Consider the following 6,029-nt stretch of genomic DNA (forward strand, 5'->3'; position numbering starts at 1 on the left):
GCTGTCCTGGGGAAAAGACTGGCCTCAAGGCATTTCTGGGGGAGGGTGTTGCGGTTACAGACTGTAAACCAGCATGTTACAGAACTGCTCTTTCCACGTGATGGCCTTTGTGATGGATGGCAGATTTCCCTGAGGCCTCACAAAATGACAGGCTTTCACAATGTCACTGGCTGATGGCCAGACCTAACACAGTCTTGGTGTGATTTTGGGGCCAAAGTCACTTAGCCTTGTGCAACAGATAAAGCCTGCTGAAACCAGCTGCATTCCCATCAGGGCAGAGGAAAATACTTACTCTGCCAACTCAAGGCTACCTTGAAGCATGTGTATTTCAGGGTTCAGTCTATCAGGAGGGTGGAAGGGGTATTAGAAAACACAGAGGTTGCAGTCAGACAGCTGTAGCTTCACATCTTGAACCTGTGCCTGAGTACGTCACTTGCACAGTAAGTTCCTTACTGGTGAAAAGGGAGACCATCCCCCCTGTCTCTAAGGGAAAACTGAGTGTGATCCTTCACTTATTCACTTATCCAAGGGTGATCGTGTCTTAATGTGTACCAAGTCCTGATTTGCGGGGAGGGGAAGTGCTTCGGAATAGACAGAGACCCTGCTCTACGTTCTAGTAAGGAGCGAGACATAGTAACACAAGCCAAAACTAAAAGAGAAAATGGAACCATAAACATAAAACAGGGGCCGGGGAGATGGCTCAATGGAATAAGCACTTGCCTGGCAAGCGCAAGGGCCTGAGTTCAATCCCCGGTTCTGTCAAAAAAACAAAAACAAAAACAAAAACAAAAACAAAAACACCTCCCAAAAAACCATAAAACAGCAGTGTAACTGAGAATTGTCATAGTTTCTGTTTGTCTTCTCCTTGGTGCACCTGCCCACTAAACTATGTACAGCTTCATTTCCATGGCCCTGGCCTAAGCCAGTGGCCTGCTGGAGGGACCTTGCATCTCTGACCTTTCTGCCTCCTTATGACTTCCCTCAAAATATTTGCATATTAACAGGATCTCAAAATTATAGATTAGATTTTACTTCCTCTACTAGCAGACATACCGGTTCTGTGTGGCCAGTATGGAGCAGGGAGATGTGGGTCCAACCTCTGCCCTGGACTATTCTGTTTCTGAGTGTCTCTTTTAATCTCTTACCAGCACCCAGACCACAGCTGCCTTGCAAGAACTGGCTCTGATTCTGGCCTTCAGAAATAAAACATGGCATTGCCAAGAGAACCCTAGGTGTTGAATGTTGTCATGGTAAGCATAAGGCTTCTGGGAACACCTAAGTGCGTAGCTGCTCTCAGCCCATTTAGGGTTGGTTCCCCAGAAAGCAAGCTGAAGGTGCTGGCAAGCAGGGACTCTTTCCCTCTGTCTCTCTCTTATTCTCTCTTTGAAACTTTATCCTGAGATTTGAGACCAGAAAAATTTGAAAGAGAGTGCTGCAATCTCATTTTTAATTTTTTAAAGAGAGTACAAATTAGAATTAAAACCAAAAAAATTACATGTGATACAGAATTTCATTTAACAAAATAATATGAACTTCATAGTATTTGTTGTAATACATAGCATTGTCTTCCAACCAAGTATTCATATTACCAGCTATATGCATGTAAAACTGGAAGAAAAAAGAAAGAAATGTATAAGAAATTAAGAAGAGAAAAAGTATAAATGATTGAAAAAAGGAGATAAAACAAATTAAGTATTAACTCCTTCTTTCCATAGACCAGCAGAAATGCACAGTACAGTTGTCCAAACCATCCTGCTTACATGCATAGACACATCTCTTTCCCCCATTCACTCTCCTGTCCTTCTCCTCAACTCAGTAACTCTTTCCTTTTGAATAAGTTCATTCCCTTTTCCCAGGATCTACTATACCTTCAGATTCCATTTTTCTCTTTGAGGTTCTCACACTGAAGAGACAATACAACGTTTGCACTTGTGGGTCTGATTTATGTCACTTCAGAGTATGTGGCACCCATTTACCAATGAAAGACTCAACTTCATCCTGTTTTATAGCTGAATAATACTCCATTATGTAAAAATACCACATTTCCTTTAATTCTTCAGTTGATGGGCACCTGGATTATTTCTAGGATTTAGCTATTATAAATTGCGCTGTTATTGGAATGGGACCTCGAATCATATCTTTTAAAAGAATCTCCACACTGATTTCCACAGTGGTGGTACCAGCCTGCACTCCCACCAACAGTGGAGAAGGGTTCCTCTTTCTCCACAGCCTCTCCAGCATTTGTTATTGGCTGACTTCTTGATGTTAGCCTTCTTTCTGGGGTGAGATGGAATCTCAGTGTTGTTTTAATTTGCATTTCTCGAATGACCAATGATGTTAAACATTTTTTCATATATTTACTTGTCATTTGTATTTCTTCCTTTGAGAAGTGTATATTTATCTCAAATGCCCATTTTTGGATTGGATCTTTGAATGTGGGGGCCTGATTTTTAAAATTCTTTGTATGTTCTAGATAGAAGGCTTTTGTCAGAGGGACAGTCAGCTGTAAGTTTTTCCAAGTTTGTGCATTTTTGTTACTCTGTTGGAGATTTGTTTTGAAGTGCAGAAACTTTTCAAAAGATGATATCCCAGTTGTTGAATTTTTAAAGTATTTCTGTGCAGTGTGTTTTTTTTTTAATTTTTAAAATTTTTTTTTATTTTTTTCAAAGTTTTATTGATAAACAGATAGCAATGAGACAGTTTCAAATCAAATCGGAAGTACAGTTTCAACAAATAATACACTGCATATATTCTACTTAGTGGTTAATTACTGTACAAGATGCGGACTTGTGATCCTATTTACAAACACCATTAGAACAAATCATTCTATTCATTAAGAGAATGCAACTATATATCTATCCCAACCACTTTGAATACACAGATACAAAATGGACATTCATAGGTATACCCCTTTTTTTCTAAGTTCTGTTATTGAATATTATAGGTGTGTAAACTCAGCGAAATATTCTAAAAGAGTCCAGTAGCTCATAACAGCATTGGGTCTTCTGTTTAACTGGCAATGTCAGAAATTATTGACCTGAGTCCCCCACAGCTCAACATAACAGCATGGCTTTATTTCCTATATTTCGTCTTCATACTTTTCTACTGGATGGTTAAGACCAAGGTAAAGCAGGACCTATGCAACAAGAGTTGTAGCTTTTTGGTCTGAGAAGGTCAGTGAAATGCCCTCAGGATTTATTCTGAGATCCTGTACCTCAGATTGTAGAACCTTTGTCAGCGGCAGCCATGTGGATGAGTCACGGCCAATGCTTGGCCAATGTGCTCTCTGTGAAAGCCTGAGAGAGTGTCTTCTCCCCATGTGACTCTCCTTAGGCACACTCTACATCATCGATCACTTTCCTCTTTGGCCCCATAATCTTCGTGATCAGAAAATTTGGGACACGACCTAGGCACATGACGTTACAGTACAAGTTCTCATATGTCCTGAGTCTTAATTGACCTGTGGCTGAGTGTGTTTGCAGTTGTGTCTGCATCTTCTAATCTCTTCCATTAATCCTCAGGTCTGTCTATGCCAGCACCATGCTGATTTTATCACAGTAGCTTTATTTCCATCTCAAATGTAATGTAAGTCTTTTTGTTTTCTTGGATTTGTGTTACCATAAGATTTTAGAATTCAAGACATCTAAATTCTATGACCTGGCCAGGCTTCGTGTCCCTACACTGGAGCTCTCAGAATTCATATACAAGGTCTGTCCTATGTATAATATCCAGGCCAGGGAGCAGCGAATGTGTTATATTTCCTCCCTAGTGCAGCTCCCTGGGCAATTCTTCTCCCTGAAATGCTTGATGTCTGAACCACACAACCTCACAGGCAATGGTGGGCGGTGAGCAGGAGTGTGATGTGATCAGTAGTGTCCCTGATGTGTTAGGGTAAAGGTACAGGAAAGGAGTTCTCCTGGGTCATGGAATGAATTCTCCTCACAATGATCACAGGGGAGATATCTGGTTTTCCTGTTGTGGTCTTTAGCCTTGTCCCATCTTCTGTTCCTGTGGTAACAGGAAAAAATAAAGGCTGAGGTCTGGGAGCAGTAGTGTTTTGACTGAAGCTCCATTTGGCTCACCAAACCCAAGCTGGGTTGCACCATGTTCCCTGGGGTAGAGACCCAAGTCAGCTGCCAGAGGCAAGATGCCTTCCATTGGTTTCTGGCCCCCACGGGGCTGGCCAATGGGAAAGACCAGTTGTGAGGCGGGGACTGCCTGCCCCTGAGAGCACCAGGCTGTTGAGTTAGGACCTCTCCGCACTTCCATCCCAACTGCTGCTGGTGGGTCTGATTCCGTAAGACAGGGTAAGAGCAGTTCCAGGTTCCAGCCTGGCAGGGGGTGGCTGGATACTCCCAGGGTTTTCTGCCTGTGACAGCATGGGGATGCATATGGGCACAACTCACATGAAGCCAAATGGACATTGGGTCTCTTCTTCGATTTGTCAGAGCTCCAAGAAAGAAAGAATAGTTCCTTCTGGTCACAATGCCTAGGATTAACCTGACTCTTTCCCAGCTCACCTGGTGGCAAGATGCCTACAGAGAAAAAGGTTGGGGTCAGCCAGATACGAGGGTCCATCTATAGGTGGAGTCCAGTGAAGTCTGATCTTAGACTTGAGCTCAGAATTGAGCTTTACCCATCCAGTAAATATGCATGAGCAGATGCGATGGGCCAGACCCTGAGTTTGTGAGATATAAGCAGCAATGGGGAATTGTATGTGTTGGGGTATCTGTAGGCATGGGAAGGTTTTACAGGATGATTGAGGGATTCAGATGAGACGAAGAGAGGAGGCTTGCATATGGTGGGGCATTAGTGGAAAATCTTATTTTTGCATGATGTTTTCCCGGTAGAAGCACTGGTCTTTGTGAAGCCCAGTAGTACTTGCCCCAGGGACGCTGCATTTGTGGCTCCGTGGTGGTTTCCAGCTGTAGAAGCAGAGGTCAGAACGGGAGGAATTTTAGAAGTCAGGGCAGCCCCTCATTTGGAGCCAGCTGGATTCCTACAGCCGAGCAGCAGGACGCAAGCACTGCTGCTTGGTCAGCAGACCCGGGGCCACCCTTCCTTCAGTCCTGAGGGGTCTTACGGGGAGAGACTCAGGACTCGCTCCTCGTTCTTTAAGTGGTGGCTGGGGCGGTGGGGGGCAAGCTTTCTACTTACTTCTGTCAAGGCAGCGGTCTCAGACTTTTGGCTGAAGTGAGGAAGCGAAGTCTTCGGGAGCTCAGGAGCTTTCGGTCAGGAATGTCTTCAGAAGGAGAGAGACTTAGCGTGAACCACGCAGTGGGGAGATGCTCTGCACTCCAGCTCCTCGCGAGCACAGAGTGCGCGCGCGTTTACATTTGTGCGGTGTGCATGTGTGTGTGGGGTGTGTGTGGCGAGGTACGTACGTACGTACATATGTATTAAGTACGCACGTATGTATGTGTGCGCCTGTGTTGAGGGCGGGAATGCTGACAGCCCTCCCAAGACTGAGTGGAAGCTTTCAGCTAATCCCTCTAGGAGTCAAACAAAACGGAGTCAATTCCTGATTCTGCACGTATCATTCACCATCTGAAGCTGCCAAGATTCTACCATTTTTGTTTTTGTTTTTAAAGTTTAGGGAAGGACCTACAGGGTGTTCAGGGTCTCACTACTAGATCGGACTTGTAATGATCCTGTTTACAGTCTCCCAAGAACTGGGATTACGGGCATGTGCCACCACGCCCAATCTCAATTGCCGTCTCAGTGCGACCCGGAGGCAGGGCCGGCATGGCAGGTTGGGGATCGAACCCCCGGCCCGGGTGCCTGCTTCTAGGTGCTTTAATCTGTTGAGCTATTTGGCCGGCCCATTTTGATGTTTTAAAAAATGTCAGGTTCGTACCATGGAACCTCATGCTTGTGCAGTCTTAGGGCAGACTTCATTGACTCTCTGGTTCTCTTCTACAATTGAGTCAAAAGCAGAGGTATGGGAAAATGAAACGAAAGGCATAAGCGTTTCATGCAAATTATGCCTCAAGGAATAGTCACCGATTTTTTTTTTTTTTTCCCTCCCG

At 44.3% G+C, this 6,029-nt stretch overlaps 1 protein-coding gene across 1 annotated transcript in view; it reads left to right on the forward strand.

The window, feature by feature from the left end:
- Positions 1–4,230: 4,230 nt before the first annotated feature.
- The window catches only part of Adipoq (adiponectin, C1Q and collagen domain containing), a 10,182-nt gene continuing 8,383 nt past the window's right edge, over positions 4,231–6,029 (forward strand). Inside the window, exon 1 of the mRNA XM_004640922.2 lies at positions 4,231–4,307. The gene's annotated coding sequence lies outside the window, so the exon portion shown is untranslated. The remainder of the gene's footprint in view (positions 4,308–6,029) is intronic.

Source organism: Octodon degus, unplaced genomic scaffold (assembly GCF_000260255.1).
Source record: "Octodon degus isolate 3935 unplaced genomic scaffold, OctDeg1.0 scaffold00128, whole genome shotgun sequence".
NCBI classification, from domain to species: Eukaryota; Metazoa; Chordata; class Mammalia; order Rodentia; family Octodontidae; genus Octodon; species Octodon degus.